Source organism: Anomaloglossus baeobatrachus, chromosome 6, assembly GCF_048569485.1.
Source record: "Anomaloglossus baeobatrachus isolate aAnoBae1 chromosome 6, aAnoBae1.hap1, whole genome shotgun sequence".
Taxonomy (NCBI): Eukaryota; Metazoa; Chordata; class Amphibia; order Anura; family Aromobatidae; genus Anomaloglossus; species Anomaloglossus baeobatrachus.
In genome coordinates this window covers 343,606,631-343,625,256 of record NC_134358.1, presented here as the reverse complement: position 1 = coordinate 343,625,256, position 18,626 = coordinate 343,606,631, and the positions used below count along the sequence as shown (strand labels likewise).

Here is an 18,626-nt window from a genome sequence, read left to right as displayed (position 1 = left end):
GTTGTTTTTTCTGATGTCATTCTTATGTTCTCCTACTCTCCTTCTTAGTTCTCTAATGGTTTTCCCTATACAGTGGAACCTTGGTTAACAAGAACAATCCGTTCTGGGAGTGAGCTTGTTAACCAAGTTACTCGTTCAGCAAAGCGAGATTTCCCATAGGAAATCATTGTAATGCAGACACTTTGTTCCACAACTTGTTAAATGTCCCATCCTGGTCCCCTATTCTGTCATTCCACACATGCACAAACACACACAAACACGTACAAACACGCACAAACTCACACAAACTCATACAAACACACACAAACACACACAAGCACGCACGCACACACTCATATTATGCTCACCTTACCTTCAATTCCATCGCCGGTCTCCTGGGACTTGCTGTTCGCTACTACGGGCTGTGTATCTGGTTACTATAACGACGAGGGAGGAACTTTCGCACCCAGAGCGCTGACGTCAAAGGCAAAAGCCGCTTGCCTTTGATTGGCCAGCGCACTGTTTTTGAGTAGTAGTGACAGGGGAAGCTCCTGTCTCGTTGCGATGCCTGCCGATACACAGCCTATACAGGCGAACTACAGGACCCAGGAGGCCGGCAATGGAACGGAAGGTACACATAATATGCTCACCTTACCTTCCGTTCCATCACCGGCATCCTGGATCTTGCAGTTCGCCGCGATGATTCCTCCCTCTTCGCGATGTGCCAGCGAACTACAAGAACCATGAGGCCGGCGATGGAACGGAAGGTAAGGTGAGCATAATACTGTATGTGTGTGCATGCGTGTTTGTTTGTGTGTGTTTTGTGTGTGCTTGTGTGTGTTTGTGTGGTCTGAAGAAGCGAGTCAGAGCGCGGTGGATGTACGGAACCGGAAGTGTGTGCGGTGAGTATTTTGCTCGTACAGCAAAGCTTTCTTGTAAACCGAGTTACAAATTTACAGAAAGCTTTGCTGGCGACGTTCTCGTTAACTGGGTTACTCGTTAAGCGAGGTTCCACTGTATATTGTTTAACACAGGAGCACATTACCCTATATATTACTCCTTTCGTTTTACAAGTAATATAGGATCTGATCTCAAATTTCCTGTCATTTGTGGAATTACTAAATTCTTTACCTTCCTCTATAAGTTGGCAATTCACACAATCCTGGCACCTGAAGCACCCCTTGATGTTACTCATCATCAACCATGCTGGTCTATTCTCCCTATAGTGACTATGCACTCGCCTGTCTCTAAGAGATCTTGCTTTGCTGGACATCTTTGGTGAGTGGGCTTTCTGTTATCACCTACATTTTGGTGTATGTATGTAATTTGACTATGGGTTTATTTATTATTGTTTTGTTACAGTCCATTTGGGGCAATCTATCTTTGATGGTCAGTCTCTTTGATACTGACGGGATGCAGAGCATATTTTATGAAGACTCCCCTGATGAATAGTATATATGAAACGCGTTGGGAAGATGCGATTTCTATAGCCAGTTAATACACTGGATCTTGAGCTATATCTGGTATCTACTATGTCCACTTGATGGTCACCAATATTCAGCTCTTGGCCTGTATGGTATAGGTATGCCCACTGAGTCACGGTAAGACCATTCCTTTTTCTAAAACGGGATCCATTATTGACACTGAAGGGTGGTATCCTGGGTGCTTGTAAAGGTCTGGTCTATACTGGTATACAGTCCCATTACATTTAAACCCATAAACCACATATGATCCTTCTTTTGGGTGTTGTTGGGCTTTGTCTAATTGTGTCTTAGTGTGTTTAACATGGGATGTTTCGGTCTGATGTGCCCAAGTGCGCCACATAGGGCCAATTTGAGCTTGGAGGCCTACTGGTTCATTTTTAGTTTTTAGTCCACGTTTTTATGCAGTGAGTTATCACTTATTAATGAACACATTATTAAAAGTTGTGTTTTAAGTGTCTAGTCCTTTTCTGTGAAAACACCCCTTTGATCATTACTCCAGTTGGGGTTTATTAGGTATTATTGCTAATTTTTGATCTATTTATGCCGATAGATGGCGGGCTTCTTATTCTCTGACCTGGACACCAGGCAGTGGGCCAATGAGGCCAGAGAGGTTTTCTTTGATAGAATTCTACTACTCAAAAAATACACACCAACGTTAAATGGGGCCTTTAAGGATCTTACTGAAATCTATAAATAGAGAATTATATCGTGGTGGGAAGTACAAACCCTTGAAAGTTACCTTAAAGATAAAATTGTACCAAGGAATCTAAGGTGGGCTTTGCACGTTGCGACATCGCAAGCCGATGCTGCGATGTCGCACGCAATAGTGCCCGCCCCCGTCGCAGGTACGATATCTTGTGATAGCTGGCGAAGCGAAAATTATCGCTACGCCAGCTTCACATGCACTCACCTGCCCTGCAACCGTCGCTCTGGCCGGCGACCCGCCTCCTTCCTAAGGGGGCGCGTCGTGCGGCGTCATAGCGACGTCATAGCGACGTCACACGGCAGGCGGCCAATAGCGACGGAGATGAACAGGATGTAAACATCCCGCCCACCTCCTTCCTTCCGCATAGCCGCCGGCGGCAGGTAGGAGATGTTCCTCGCTCCTGCGGCTTCATACACAGCGATGTGTGCTGCCGCAGGAATGAGGAACAACATCGTACCTGTCGCGGCACCGGCATTATGGAAATGTCGGAGAATACACCGATGATATGATAACGACGTATTTGCGCTCGTTCATCGTATCATCTAGCATTTACACACTACGATGTCGAAAGTGACGCCGGATGTGCGTCACTTTCGATTTGACCCCACCGACATCGCACGTGCGATGTTGCAACGTGCAAAGCCGCCCTAAGGATCACCCTACAACCGGGGTATAGGTAGAAAAATGCGGACTTCCTTGCAAAGTGGGAGAAGGAAGCCACTGACAGCTCACTAAAATTTATGAAGTTGCTGCTTGAGGAAGAAAAGAAACATCTGGCTAGTTTAGAAGAGTCTCTGAAGGAGAATATTGATATTACGAGGAAATTCTACGGTGAAGCAGATTTTCAAAATAAGGAGCTGACATTACAGGGAGTCATTGAAAAGTTTCAATACAAACTAAAAGAGAGAAAACAGATTCTATGTTAGAGACTTACAAGATTTTAAGGATAATAGAGTCTATGTCTTCTCTAATAATCGTGTTATCAGACCTAGTGAAACGGACGTTTCCTCTACTGACGCCGGATTATCCGACACTGAGACTGGGGGTAACAGTTTTCGACCACAGCAGCGCTTCAAAAAGTTTGTGGGCAGAGGAAGGTCAAGCAATAGGGGAGCAGCACAAAATCCTGTTAGAGGTGGTTTTTTAGACAATCAGTACTTCCTGAGAAGCAAGAATCATTAGTGTCTAATAACAAAAGGGCCACACAAAAAATAAACTTATCCTCTAAAGGTCCAGTCACACTAAGCAACTTACCAGCGATCCCAACATAGATAGGGATCGCTGGTAAGTTGCTAGGAGGTTGCTGGTGAGATGTCACACTGCGACGCTCCAGCGATCCCACCAGCAACCTGACCTGGCAGGGATCGCTGGAGCGTGGCTACACGAGTTGCTGGTGAGCCCACCAGCAACCAGTGACCAGCCCCCAGCGCAGCGTGGAAGATGCTGCGCTTGGTAACTAAGGTAAATATCGGGTAACCAACCCGATATTTACCTTGGTTACCAGCGCACGGAGCTACACGTGCAGAGAGCAGGGAGCAGCGCACACTGAGCGCTGGCTCCCTGCTCTCCTAGTTACAGCACACATCGGGTTAATTAACCCGATGTGTCCTGCAGCTACATATGCACAGAGCAGGGAGCAGCGCACAATGCTTAGCGCTGGCTCCCTGCTCTCCTAGTTACAGCACACATTGGGTTAATTAACCCGATGTGTCCTGCAGCTACATGTGCACAGAGCAGGAGCCGGCAGCACAGGCAGTGAGAGCGGCGGAGGCTGGTAACAAAGGTAAATATCGGGTAACCAAGGACAGGGCTTCTTGGTTACCCGATGTTTACATTGGTTAACAGCCTCCGCAGAAGCCGGCTCCTGCTGCCTGCACATTTAGTTGTTGCTGTCTCACTGTCACACACAGCGATCTGTGCTTCACAGCGGGAGAGCAACAACTAAAAAATGGCCCAGGATATTCAGCAACAACCAACGACCTCACAGCAGGGGCCAGGTTGTTGCTGGATGTCACACACAGCAACATCGCTAGCAACGTCACAAAAGTTGTTCGTTAGCAGCGATGTTGCTAGCGATGTTGCTTAGTGTGACGGGGCCTTAAAGTACCGAAATGAGACTGAATTAGCTGTATTAAACAAGGGACTCTCTTTTGTACCGACCATGAACTTGAGGAATTTAAAGCAATGAAGGATTTACATTTGTTTGCTAGACGTTTGAAATGGAAAATTTTTCATGGAAGAGAGGCTGGAAAAACATGTAACGAATTGGGTATCACTGAGGACTTGTTACATGATGTTCGCCTGCTTTTTCATCTCGATGATGTTAATCCTAATAATGCAGGGGAAGGCCCATTTCACTAACTTAAAAAGTAAGAGCAGTAAAATGCCTCCAAACACTGCAGTTGTTGACGTGGTGGATGTGTTTTTCAACATGGTAGCGGATGATATAAAAAAAGGGTCAAAGTCTTGGGATATGCCATACAATCTAACAAGGGCAGAGGTTGAGAGTCTTCAAATGCTGGAGCGTGATTCCAGTGTCACTATAAAACCCTCTGATAAAGGGGGGGACGTGGTGAAACTGGACTCCCAGGCATATAAAAAAAAAAATTGTATGGGCATACTCAATAATGAGGATTCTATGCCCGTTTAACATGTAACCCGATCCCAACCTTTAAAGATGAATTAAAAACTTTATTGGAGGAAGCCCTCAATGACAACATTATTGATAAAAATGAATATAACTACCTTTTTCCAGCCTTTCCGATACTAGCTACATTTCACATTCTACCCAAAGTTCATAAGGGGCTAAATCCTCTTAAGAGTCGTCAAATTGTTTGAGGTGTGGGGAGTCTTAGGGGTACTTTGCACGCTGCGACATCGCAAGCCGATGCTGCGATGCCGAGTGCGATAGTCCCCGCCCCCGTCGCAGCTGCAATATCATTGTGATATCTGCCGTAGCGAATATTATCGCTACGGCAGCTTCACATGTACTCACCTGGCGTGCGACGTCGCTCTGGCCGGCAAACCGCCTCCTTGTTAAGGGGGCGAGTCGTACGGCATCACTGCGACGTCACGCGGCTGGCGGCCAATAGGAGTGGAGGGGCGAGATGAGCGGGATGTAAACATCCCGCCCACCTCCTTCCTTCCGCATATCCTACGGGAGCCGCGGTGACGCAGGTAGGAGATGTTTCTCGCTCCTGCGACTTCACACACAGTGATGTGTGCTGCCGCAGAAGCGAGGAACAACATCGGACCGTCGCGTCAGCGTAATTATGGAATTCGCCGACGCTACACCGATGATACGAATACGACGCTTTTGCGCTCATTAATCGTATCATCTAGGATTTACACATTACGATATCGCCTGCGATGCCGGATGAGCGTCACTTTCAATTTGACCCCACCGTCATCACACCTGCGATGTTGTAGTGTGCAAAGTGCCCCTTACGGAGAGGTTGAGTATTTACGTTGATAAGATTTTGCGCCCGTTTGCGGTTTTTCTCAACTCCTATTTAGGGGATACTACAGATTTCCTGAAAAAGATAGATGATGTTTTCCTTGAAGAAGGTATGCTGCTTTGCAGCATTGACGTTGAGGCCCTCTATTCCTCGTGATGTTGGTTTGGAGGCTACAAAATCTTATCGAAATTCAAGAGGTAGTCACCTCTCTGGACACAATGATTTTGTTATGAAAGCATGACAGTTCCAGGAGGGATTTGTCCGGTCGTTGATTCTTGTATTACTCCAAATTACCCCTACCCTGTAAAAGTAATACACGGACACTGCTTATGACTTGGTTGAATTAGCCACAGCAGCCCTTTATTCCCTGTTTACACACTAACACAAGGGGGCGCCGTCCAACGGGTGTCCCCAACATTTAACAATAGATAATACCATAATAATACAGTACGTAATACAATACGTAACCCCGGGTAGGCCCGGTCCAGAAACCATCTTCAACCACCAAAACATGATCCCTGGCCGCAACACACACCGGGCCGGAGATGAGGTATTAATCACCTACGGAGCAATACCCCAACCTTGCAGGACCCCATGTCTGCAAGATCCCTGTAACCGGAACCACTATATCCTACAAGTGATTCTCCAATCAAATAACATTATCCGTTAAACGGCCTCTGGACCAGACCTACCCCCGCCACAGGACAGGCTACGTGACACCTTGCGTGGCCTAGACCCCCACACACCCAACGCTTGCTTCTCCAATCTGCAAGCCGAAACCAACCGTTAAACACTTTCATCCATCAACTTGAGCTCTGAGCATCCCTTATATGCACCAGCCAATGTTACCAGCTCACCTTACTAGGCCGCACTCCCATCATCCTTGGTGACCGCACATGCCACCCGTATCCCAATATATTTATTTATTGTTTATTCTTTTTTTTTTTTTAAATCGCCCTTCAATACTGGCCGCGACACTATGATCCCCAGAACAAGGCCACCACCTCGTACCAAACACCCTTGATACCACGACTCGGCTCACAAAACAACGATCAGGAATCCACCGCATTCCTTTCCACACCATCCTACTTAAAAGCCAGTACCACCCCACATTACTAAACAACTTTTATTAACCCTGCCTCCTCCTCAACAGGAACCCAGCCACATCACTGGCTCCCTCTAACGGCCACTCAGGCCCACCTCGACACATCATGCCACGAGCTCCCAAACCATTCCTGGATCACCACCATGCCCCACCGGCATCAGTTAAACCAATTAACTGCAATACTGACTGCACCATCGGCCTCCCCATTACTGACCAAATAACTGCTGCACCGTCACCATGCCCCTCCTCCTGCCTCCAGCTGGATTCAACTGCAACTGTGGTTGAGATATTACAAACAGGATTACACTTACACTGCCTGCTTGACTGGGTCATGTCGTACCCTGAACCAAGTCCCCCCCCTTCCCCCGGGAAACGGTTTAAGTGACCCCCACTTGGCAATAATTGCAATCCATAACCTCCCAATCTCTCTAAAAGTCGTCCTTGCAGCCTAACCAAGAAATGAGGGAAAAATTGCCCTTGGCCTTCCCCCAGACTCACTAACACATGCATTAGACATACCGCTCCCCCAGAGCAATAAATCACTACCGGTCACCCCCAACCGATGTATTCCGTCACCAAACCCTCTGAAAACCACAAAGGCTCCATCTGCCTTACCCTGAAAATTCCAAGACCTTCCAACGTACTCAACCACCACACTAACGGACAGCCATCATCCGAATTCGGGCCCCTTTAACGTTCCATGAAGCCCACCCGGCCTAACGGAACCATGTCCACCAAAGTTAACACACCCACAACACCAAACACAATCACAACCCTCGCCCTGCACCTATTGCTGAGGCAAAGATGCCAAAGCATTACTTTCAATCCCCAAGGTCCCCAACACCTCACCAAACAATAATTTACGTACCGCTTCCTTCTGCAAACCACACCAACGAGAAGTTGCCTGCACAACAAAGCCCATCGTAAAAATTGCCCCCCACACTATTAGCCTGATTGACTCCATACGCAGCTATGGGCATCAGGAGACACAAACTTTCCAAACACCATGTCCGAACATAGAGTTCTTAAAGGAAACCTTGTAACACACAACCCCCTTTTGAGCCCTCATATTACATCCCATGATAGATTAAAATCTTGCCACACTGTAGTACCCACTGAAATTCAACCACCCTAAGGTGCGCCACTCTTCCTCGTAACGTACAACATTTTATTGTATGTAAACAAAAAATAGGACTCCACCCGTCCAAAAGTGCCATTGGCTCAACCACACAAAACACACCATAATACTAGAAGGCCTTAAGCCACACGTATTACACTCCCTGCACGACAAGGACCCAATCCATAAGTCCAAACCCTAACTTGTATAGCCCCCCATAATCACGGGTGTACGAGGAACGCCATTGTTCCATCCGCAGCCCATCATTGCTGGTTACCGAGTTCATCAGCAACCGCCCAAAGCTGCCCACCACCTACAGTAACACCAATTCAGGCCCGCCGGACCCTAATTCCCCCCAGCACCAAACTCCATAATGGGATAATAAGCTAACTAACCACGAATTAGCCACTAGGCTACCATCCACCAACACAATCCATCCAGCTCCCAGGTCCAAGCCATGCTGCCCTCGAACTAACAATACCCCAAACCTTACCAAACAAGCTGCACCCAAAATGTGGTTTTAAACCCACAAAAACCATTACAACAACCAACGCCTCACCATCTCCCACATTTCCGCTCTCCTTACTTCACTTATCCACAGCAACCCTTACGCTATACCGGAGCCCCGCCCTCACACTCATCACTCACAAAATCCCCTGAAAACTCCCCGCACACTACGTACCCGGGACCTTGCCCATCATAATCCATCCAGTGAACCTTCAAATAAATGTTCCATCTCCCCTGCTTGCGCGTGCCGCAATCATCAGCACCCGTAACTAAGCTTCGATGACCTAAAAATGCATCCCCCCATCCTGAAACTGTGACCACCGAACCTGACGCCACCTGCACCCTCATGGCTATACCGATATGACATAACCTCGTCCATAACTCTGCCCCGGGCTTCCAAGACATGACCCAAACCCCCCGGGGACCATGTCACCCAGCGACTTAAGAATTAACCACATGCTCCAACCCCCCAGCTGCTACACCTATCACAAGTCACTTCTACACTATAGCGACCATCCCCCACCACTACAAAAGGCTAAATACTTACATTAATTATCGCACCCAGCTACCTCTGGAGGACGCCCTCAGAGCAGCCGCCACCGTTCTTTTCCGCCAATCGTCCGTCGTCATTCCCAGCCCGCTGGGTTCGCCCCTGAGCCAGGAGCACCGCATCCACATGCTCTGTTTGGGCCAATCAGCCTCCACAAGGCTGGGTTCGCCCCTGAACCAGGAGCACCGCATCCTCTTGCCCTGTTTGGGCCGATCAGCCTCCACAATGCTGGGTTCGCCCCTGAGCCAGGAGCACCACATCCTCATGCCCTGTCTGGGCTGATCAGCCTCCACAATGCTGGGTTCTCCCCCTCCTGGGGGAAACTGCTGCTGCTGGGAGCTGCACCGCTGTACAGTGCCTGCTCCATGAGAGGCAGCATGCCTCCTGTCTCACCTCCTCATCGCCGCTTGCTGTGCCCAGTCATCCAAACTCCGTGCTCCAGGTACGGGTGTCTCTGCAGTCAGCAGCTTCCACCCGCCGACCCCGAGGTGGGAAAGTGCACATCCAAAATCCCAAAGGAAGGGAATCCCCAAAAGCCAGTTTGTCAGGATGAAACACAATTGCTCAGAGGAAACAGGTTTCAGAGAACAATCTTTAGACCTTATGGAAAGGTTAAATGAGAGGGGCTACCCTGATAGAGTAATAAATAATGCTTATGAAGCCGTATGTAAAATGGATCGAACAAACATTTTGAATCCCAGGCATGAGCGAAAAAATGACAATGATATTTTGAGATTTATTACCACTTTTAACAACGGTGCAATCAATTTGAGATGGACTCTTGCAAAGTTCTGGCCTATTCTTAAAATGGACCCTGTCTTGGACAAGTATATCCCTGACCACCCTGCCATTATGTTCCAGAAAGCAAGATCTCTTAGAGACAGGCTAGTCGCTTGGGTCCCCAATTCCAGTCCTCAAGGGCCGCCAACAGTGCAGGTTTTCAGGATTTCCTTAGTATTGCACAGGTGATAATTTAATCACCTGCACAGTTGATGATTCCAACACCCATGCAATGCTAAGGAAATCCTGAAAACATGCACTGTTGGCGGCCCTCGAGGACTGGAGTTGGGGAACCCTGCTAGACAAAATAAGAAGAAAAGTACTGCACAGTACTTTTCTTCTTATTTTGTCTTGCCACCTTACTGCATGGGTGAGCATGGAGGTTATTTATATATTATAATTATATATTGGCTGTGCACCCTTTTGCCCCTATTCCGGGGAACCCTGCTAGTGCATACTCACTATAGGGAGAACAGACCAACATGGTTGATGAGTAACATCAAGGGGTGCTTCAGGTGCCAGGATTGTGTGAATTGCCAACTTATAGAGGAAGGTAAAGAATTTAGTAATTCCACAAATGATAGGAAATTTGAGATCAGATCCTATATTACTTGTAAAACGAAAGGAGTAATATATAGGGTAATGGGCTGCTGTGGTAAACAGTATATAGGGAAAACAATTAGAGAACTAAGAAGGAGAGTAGGAGAACTTAAGAATGACATCAGAAAAAACAACGATACACCTGTAGCTAGGCATGTTAACAGTTATCATGAGGGTAATGAGAATTGTATCATGATAATGGGCATTGACCATATTAGACCCCCTTTAAGGGGGGGAATTGGGATAAGAAAATTCTACAAAAAGAGTGTTTTTGGATTTACAACCTTAACACTCTGGTACCCACTGGTCTAAATGAACATCTTTCTTTCACCCCTTTCTTAGATGCACCTTAGATTGTAGGGTGTTTCTAGGAGGGACAGCCGACGTTGAGTGGGGGCGCCATTGGCGTAGGTTTTTTAGGGTGCCAACCTCCGCTGTTTAGGAAGGGATAGAGTATTAGGTTAGGTTTCAGGTTAGTGGGCACTTTTTGGATTTTGCCGAGGAAAAGCTGCGGATTTATCTGGATTTTCTAGATAAATCCGCAGGTTTTAGCAAGTACAGACACTCCCCATGTTATCCTATAGGACATGGGGAGTGTCTGTGTCCATGCTGCGGTATGTGCGGCTGTGGAACATGCTGCGGATGTCCCGCAGCCGCACATAACTGCATGTCAAGTATTCCTGCGGAAATACCTGCGGAAATCCCGGCCCTCCACTATGGAGATAGAGGCTGGGACTTCTGCAGGTAAGTCGCATGAATGTCTGCAGGTTTACCGCAGCTAATTCACTGGAATCCCGCAGCTATGTATAGCTGCGGAATCCGAGGATCAGCTGTGGGAAACCTGTGGACATACCTGCAGATATATCCGCGGGTACAGAGTCCCGTGGACACATAGCCTTATGTTTTTTTATTTTTTCATCTCTTTCCTGACATCTGACCCTAGGATGATAAATAAACCCCTCCTTTTTTCTAATATGGCTGACCTTTGGTGTACAGATTAGGGTGAATTATACAAATATGTCATGGATTTGGCCTGCTACCCTTATAGTATATGCCTGATACATGTACTGACATTTTTGAGGTGACTCTTCCTTATATGGTTCCCTAAAATCAAATTCATTGTTTCGTTCATGCCTGGATTATTTATTTATAGTCATCTTTCCTGTGTTTTGATTTGAGAAAACCCTTCTATTGGGGTCTTTACCTCTCTGGCATGGCTGCCTTTATGAGTGCACGTTTATGAAGAGATAGGCCCGTTATCGTGTAGGCTTTGATATATACCTATCATCAGAGGTTTTATACCCTGGTGCCATTACCAGCCTTGTAGCGCTGGAACGCTACCATAACGTTCAATATGGGGATGTATTTTGTTTAAAATCCCTAGGTGGTAGCTTGCGTTCCAGGCACTTGTGATGACGCGGGCGGCACATCTTGGATGACGAGGCCGCCATCGCTATTGTGATGCGATTACTTCCGGTACTGAGAAAGCTGGGTAAAATCGTGATCAGTGTAAGTGTACTGACTGCGCATGCGCATATGGCATAAATTGGTGCTGTTTTCAAGCTGACAGCGCGGCACATTCTGTTTGGCGTCCGTCTACTCTGGACATCTTTGGTGAGTGGGCTTTCTGTTATTGCCTACATTTTGGTGTATGTATGTATGTAATTTGACTATGGGTTTATTTATTATTGTTTTGTTACAATCCATTTGGGGCAATCTATCTTTGATGGTCAGTCTCTTTGATACTGACGGGATGCAGAGCATCTTTTATGAAGACTCCCCTGATGAATAGTATATATGAAACGCGTTGGGAAGATGCGATTTCTACAGCCATTTAATACACTGGATCTTGAGCTATATCTGGTATCTACTATGTCCACTTGATGGTCACCAATATTAAGCTCTTGGCCTGTATGGTATAGGTATGCCCACTGAGTCACGGTAAGACCATGCCTTTTTCTAAAACGGGATCCATTATTGACACTGAAGGGTGGTATCCTGGGTGCTTGTAAAGGTCTGGTCTATACTGGTATATAGTCCCATTACATTTAAACCCATAAACCACATATGAGGGCAGTTCCTTCTTTTGGGTGTTGTTGGGTTCTTTAAACCACTTTGTCTAATTGTGTCTTAGTGTGTTTAACATGGGATATTTCGGTCTGATGTGCCTTATGCGCCACATAGGCCCAATTTGAGCTTGGAGGCCTAGTGGTTCATTTTTAGTTTTTAGTCCACGTTTTTTTGCAGTGAGTTATCACTTATTAAAGAACACACTATTAAAAGTTATGTTTCAAGTGTCTAGTCCTTTTCTGTGAAAACACCCCTTGTTACTATTTTGATCATTACTCCTGTTGGGGTTTATTAGGTATCATTGCTAAATTTAGGCTGGGGGCTCCCCATAACGTGGGGCTCCCCATCTTGAGAATACCAGCCTTCAGCCGTGTGGCTTAACCTTGGCTGGTATCAAAATTGGGAGGGACCGCACGTCGTTTTTTTAAATTGTTTATTTCACTGCACAATATAGACCCGCCCACCGCCAGCTGTGATTGGTTGCAGTGAGACAGCTGTCACTCAGCGTGGGGGCTCATCTGAATGCAACCAATCATAGGTGCCGGTGGGCGGGGGAAGCAGTGAATACGAGATGGAATAATAAGCGTCCAGCATTTTCAAAAGAAGGAGAGACCGCTGAAGCAGTGTGACAGCTGTACAATGCTGCACCGGTAATCAGTGAGTATGAAAGGGAGAGGGAGAGACCGACTGACCAACAGAGAGAGAGAGAGACCGACATCGACAGAGAGAGAAAGATCGACATCGATTTCAATGAGTAGAAAATGCAACCAAATTGCACAAAAGAAGTGACATGCTGCTTTTTTAAACGCATCGATTTTGTCAAAAATTTGGCATCCAAAACGCTGAGTTTCAAAATGCAACGTGCACATGGAATTTGCTTAATAGTCATAGACTTTGCTGGGGACACAGAACACATGCGCTTACGCTGCAGTTTAACACGCTGCGTAAACGCATGAAAAAAAAAGCAATGTGCGCACAGACCCTTACGTTCTCAATGTATGCGTTGACATTATCAGTTAATACTCTGTCCAATTTTCTCACCTTTTTTGTAGTTCATTTTTATTGGCCTGTCACGTTATTTTAGTTATTATATCAGATAGGTTGTTATTTACCCATTTATTAATTTTATTATACATGTCTTATATTAATTGATACCAATTATTGTTTGTGGCTATTTGCATACAATTGTCTGATCCAATCAATGTATAATTGGTCGGTGCGTATGGGTATATATATGCCAGCCCTGGTTATCTACACCTGAGGAAGAGTACATTTGTATTGTGGGTCCCAGAAACGCATTATGTGTTCAATTTTCCGTGTATTTTTTAGAATAAACTTTTGTTTTGCATTAGTCCGTAGTGCTTCTGTTAAAGCCTCTAATTTTATTCCCTTGAATTGCTCTACACCTGCTTGCAGGTGAGAGGCTCTGAGTGCAGCAGCGGTTCATATCGAATAAACCCACCGAATCTTACCTCACATGCCGATCCAGTGAGGTTAATGCTGGGATGGTGCCTGTTTTTCAATCCCGGTATCAGTGCTGGTCCCGGAGTTCCGTGGTGAGTCCGCCTCTCAGGTGCGGGAGACGTGAGAGTAGTTCTCTGGACCATCTCAGTGTCAGTGCTGGTCTCAGGTCCCCCAGTGAATCTGCTTCCTTGGAGTGCGGGAGCTGCGGAAGAAATCTTCCAGACCCCCATGCGTGCTACACTTGTACATCTCTGTGGTGTCATCGCCTTCTGACCAGCTTGTTACCATTCCTCCACGCTAACCGAAGGTGAGCTGCTAATCACTGTTTTTACACCTCTGTAGCGGTTTTCACACAGGAGCGCTCTCCTTTTCTCTTTTTTCTTACATTGTTTACTAGCTGTAGAATCCGTCACTCTCCATGGATCATATAGAGAAAGTTGATCAATATAATGCAAAAGGGAGGCAGTGGGAGTCTGCTGGGAGGGTGAAGCACGATCTAAAGTTGGGCATTGTATTAGATTAAAGTCCCTTCCTATTATTGAGCGATTAGATCCCAGTAGGATCTAAATAACTGTTGAGTAGAAGAGGTGCTGATCGTGGTTGGGGGCATAAATATTGGCCAGGTGGTAAATTTTACCAGTTATCTCCACTCTTAGTACCAGGTATCTACCCTGGCTATCACTAAGAACATCCTTAATGGAACATGACAGACCCCTCCTAACAAGAATAGCAACTTCACGCAATGAGGTGGTGTGTGAAGCAACGTAACAATCTCCTATACAAGATGCTAATAGGCTTATCAGCCCACCAATGTATCTTCTAGAGGAAGACCACATCTGGAGAGAATAATATTAGGTGGTTTAAGACCGTTTTACACTTGAGTAGAGTATTGTTGGGGTCTGGTATCTGTAAAGTACTCATCCTGGGTCCCAGAGCAGGGCTGGAGCAGAGCATGAAAACAAGATATATTCGTCCCTTCCAGTGCCAGCGAGCAGTAGAGACTGACAAGTAGTAGAGATGCCAACAGAGGTGCGTCCAGCAAACATTAGTACCAGAGTCGGGAAAAGGAAAAACACAGAAGGATAGAAATAGTAATTTACAGAGGGATTAAAATAAACCATTTTACGGCTCAGTGGTCACAGCTTGCTGAAAATACGCCAGGCAAACCATGCCACCACTGAGAAAAACATCTCATCATAAAGACAACAGTGCTCCTACAATAAGAAAAGTATGAACACTAGGATCTTTGGATCATTCCACTGCAGCAACTTCAGCCCAACAAAATCTTCTCTCCGCAGCCTCTGGATCTTTTTATACATTTATACAATCATCCTACTGGACTTTCAATCTGGATGGATAGAGTAGCTGGAATCTAATGGTCCCTTCAACCAAAAGACAACATACACATACAAATGCCTTGCGTTTCTGGGCTATGGCTCCAGAAAAATCTTGAAAAGTTAAAATCTTGGAACCATGAACACTCAGCTCCCATTGTCACTGGTACCTCATCAGGACTTTTTCTTTCACAGCCCAGTGAAGACTCTTTGCTATCATCGGACAAGGTCTAGCCATTCAACAATCTCGGTTAGGCATCGGGGGGCCGAGTCTATATGCTCGTTCTATCATCATGGGATCCATGTCAAAGTCCACAGAGGGCCTTGGTCAGATATTCTATAAGGTGGTCTCCACTCACAGACTCTGAGATACCCACGAATTGCAAATTACTGTGGCGAGCTTTATTTTTCAGGTCCTCCAACTTGTCTCGCAGCTCTCGCTCTGCTGCCCGGCTCTGTCGGAGAGAAGCCTATATTTCTGTAAGTGTAGATCGCACATTTGGACTCTATTTTCTAAATCGGTGATCTTTTGTGAGTCAGTGGTTATTTGAGTCATAGCTGTGGCAATATAGGTATGCAGGATGTCAAATCTCTTGTCAAGCAGTGGCATTAGTAATTTGGAAACTTCTTGGGCCACCAGAGACAGTTGCAAGGAGACCTGTTCAGAGGGATCAGAAGAGCCTGGCAGCGGTTAAAGCTGCGGCAAGGACAAACTGTCCTCCACTAGAAACACCAACGGGCTCCTCAGCGGTGGGGAAGCAGGCTGATGGCATGAGCTTTTGGCGGACTGCTTAGGTGGTTTCAGAACGTTATTATTCTTTTGCATTGCAGATAACAAATGAATATCAAGCGACAATGGCACTAGTGAGTGAGTGACCCTCTCTGCTTGGGTTTTTATTAGATATTTGTCTATTACTGTTCCTCAAGTGAAGGAGCAGATAAATAGCTAGTAGGTGGCAGAGGAGGAAAGTGGGCTGAGAGATGTCTGGCCTCAGTGGAATGGGTAGAAAGAGGACGATTTTAATCTAGTCATGGCATCATAGATTTAGGGGTGAGAACCCACGTAGGTTAAATTTAATATCATCTTCTATATATGTCTGCAAGCGGTAGAGTAGGAGGTGATTGCACATTTAGTAATCAGTGTACTTGGAATTGTTATTGATCCCATTTGTGGTAACCTTTTAAGATTAACAGACAGAGATGATCAATTAAGGGAAGTGAGTAGCAGGTGCAGCTGGTAGGTGGCATGGTTGCTTCAGGAAAGGTGGCTCTAGCTGATTATAGAATTTCAGACTGTTAGATCTGCAACTTGAAGGTAGTTAAATCTAGGTAGTAACAACCCCCTGGATCGTCAGCTTCACAGCCCAATAACAAATATAGGCCGACGCCCTCAGCAAAATGGGCCACCGGCTCCACTACCTCAGCACCACTTCAGAGCTGCGTCCCCACAGCGCACAGGGGAGAATCACCAGAAATGGACTCCAGATGGTCTCCTTAGGGTCTCAGGACACATCATGGACGAATCACAGGAATTTCCAGAGAGGGCCCCACAGGTCTGCAGGCCTCAGGGAGAGGCAGTAACCTTCTTACCGAGGAACAGATAGGGACAGATCGTCACCCTCAGGAAGGCCGCCAGTAGCCTCACACTGAGGATCCAGGAGGTCACGTCAGCAGGACGTCCATCCAGAATGCTCCCTCGGTGGGTCCGGTGGACAGGTAGGCAGATTTGGTGCTATATCATGCATGGCTCAGGGAGCCTTGGTAGGGTAAGGAAGACAGAGAGTACCTGCTGTCAGCGCGCAGCAATAAACTCAGGCTGCAGTGGGATTGGAAGGCCTTTCTTCCTTGGTATCGTATGTACCACACACAGAGCCTCTGGGGATGGAAGAAAACACAGCTTCTGCAAACTGGTGAGTTCAGAGGAGCAGACTACCTGTTCAGCCAGCCAGGCTCCCTGCTGATGGCAGAGATACTTGGTGGATTAGGATGCTTGTGCTGGAGCTGATCTATAAAGCGGCCATGATAGAGTCCAACTAACCTTGAACAAATATTAAAGGTGAGCGAGTACCATAATATTCGCAATCGCTAGACTCGTAATGAGTACCTTGCAATACTTGCATATTCGTTCTGAATAGCAAGCACAATGCAAGTCAATGGGAAATGCAAGTAATTTTCTGCTGGACCCAACAAGGAGGTCTGGGGGCCTGAGGAAAAGACTAAAATGGATGGGAAAGTGATGCAATTGAATGGGGAGAGCCTGGTGAATATGCCTGCATGAATTTCTGACTCACATATGGTTTCTGGGAATAAAGATGTCACAGTATTAATGCCACTTTTACAGATGCACAAGAACTACTACCAAACCTAACCTAAATTGTATTTTAAAGGCCAAAAAGGTTAAGAAACAGTTTTTCCTGCATAATCACTTGTATATAAGGCTAAATAAACTGAAGAAAAAAAAACAAAAAAAAAAACCTTTTTGCGTTTGTTCACATATAGTGATTTGACTCTTTTTTTTACTTTTACAATTGTAACATTTTGTATGTCCCTCTGTCATACATAATTTCTAGTTAGCTATTCCCCAGTACTTTACAAGGCCAGCTAGAACCTGCCTGTTGATCTTTTACCCGAGGGGCCTTAAGTGGTCATGTAACATACGTTTTGGAGGGACTGCTCTTACTTAAACATTTGGGCTGTCCCTTCCCCATTGAGACTCAGATGATGGAATACATATTCCATAGCAGTTTACAATGCGCCCATTGTGGCATTGGGCTTTACCCATCTCCTCCTTCAAATTCCCATTCTGGAATATAAACCTGTATGTAAGCCAGAATAGCGAGAGCAGATTCTGTCTTGGATGACAGACAACAAGGTCTCCTCACATTTCTCAAGCAGCAACAAATCTTCCATGACCACACAGCGTACTGAGGATACACAGGAGGCTGGACCATCCAATCCTCAACCTGGTCTTCCTCCTCCCCCCATCATCAGTCACTGGAATGATATGACCCCAAGCTTGGCCACTCTTAGGGGTACTTTGCACACTACAACATTGCAAGCCGATGCTTGGAATGCCGAGCATGATAGTCCCCGTCGCAGCCGCGATATCTTGTGATTGCTGTCATAGCGAACATTATCGCTACGGCAGCTTCACATGCACTCACCTGCCCTGCGATGTCGCTCTGGCCGGTGAACCGCCTCCTTCCTAAGGGGGCGGGTCGTGCGGCGTCACAGCGACGACACACGGCAGGCGGCCAATAGAAGCAGAGGGGCGGATATGAGCGGGACGTAAACATCTCACCCATCTCCGTCCTTCCGCATAGCCGGCGTGAGCTGCGGTGACGCAGGTAAGCTGATGTTCCTCGCTCCTGCGTTTTTTCACACAGCGATGTGTGCTGCCGCAGGGGAACGAGGAACAACATCGTACTGTTGCTGCAGCTACATTATAGAAATGTCGGACACTACACCGATG

General features: G+C 46.4%; 1 protein-coding gene across 13 annotated transcripts in view; it reads right to left on the bottom strand.

Annotated features, from left to right (window-relative positions):
- The window catches only part of TRIO (trio Rho guanine nucleotide exchange factor), a 3,493,742-nt gene that overhangs the window by 2,016,976 nt on the left and 1,458,140 nt on the right, over window positions 1-18,626 (bottom strand). The window lies entirely within an intron of this gene.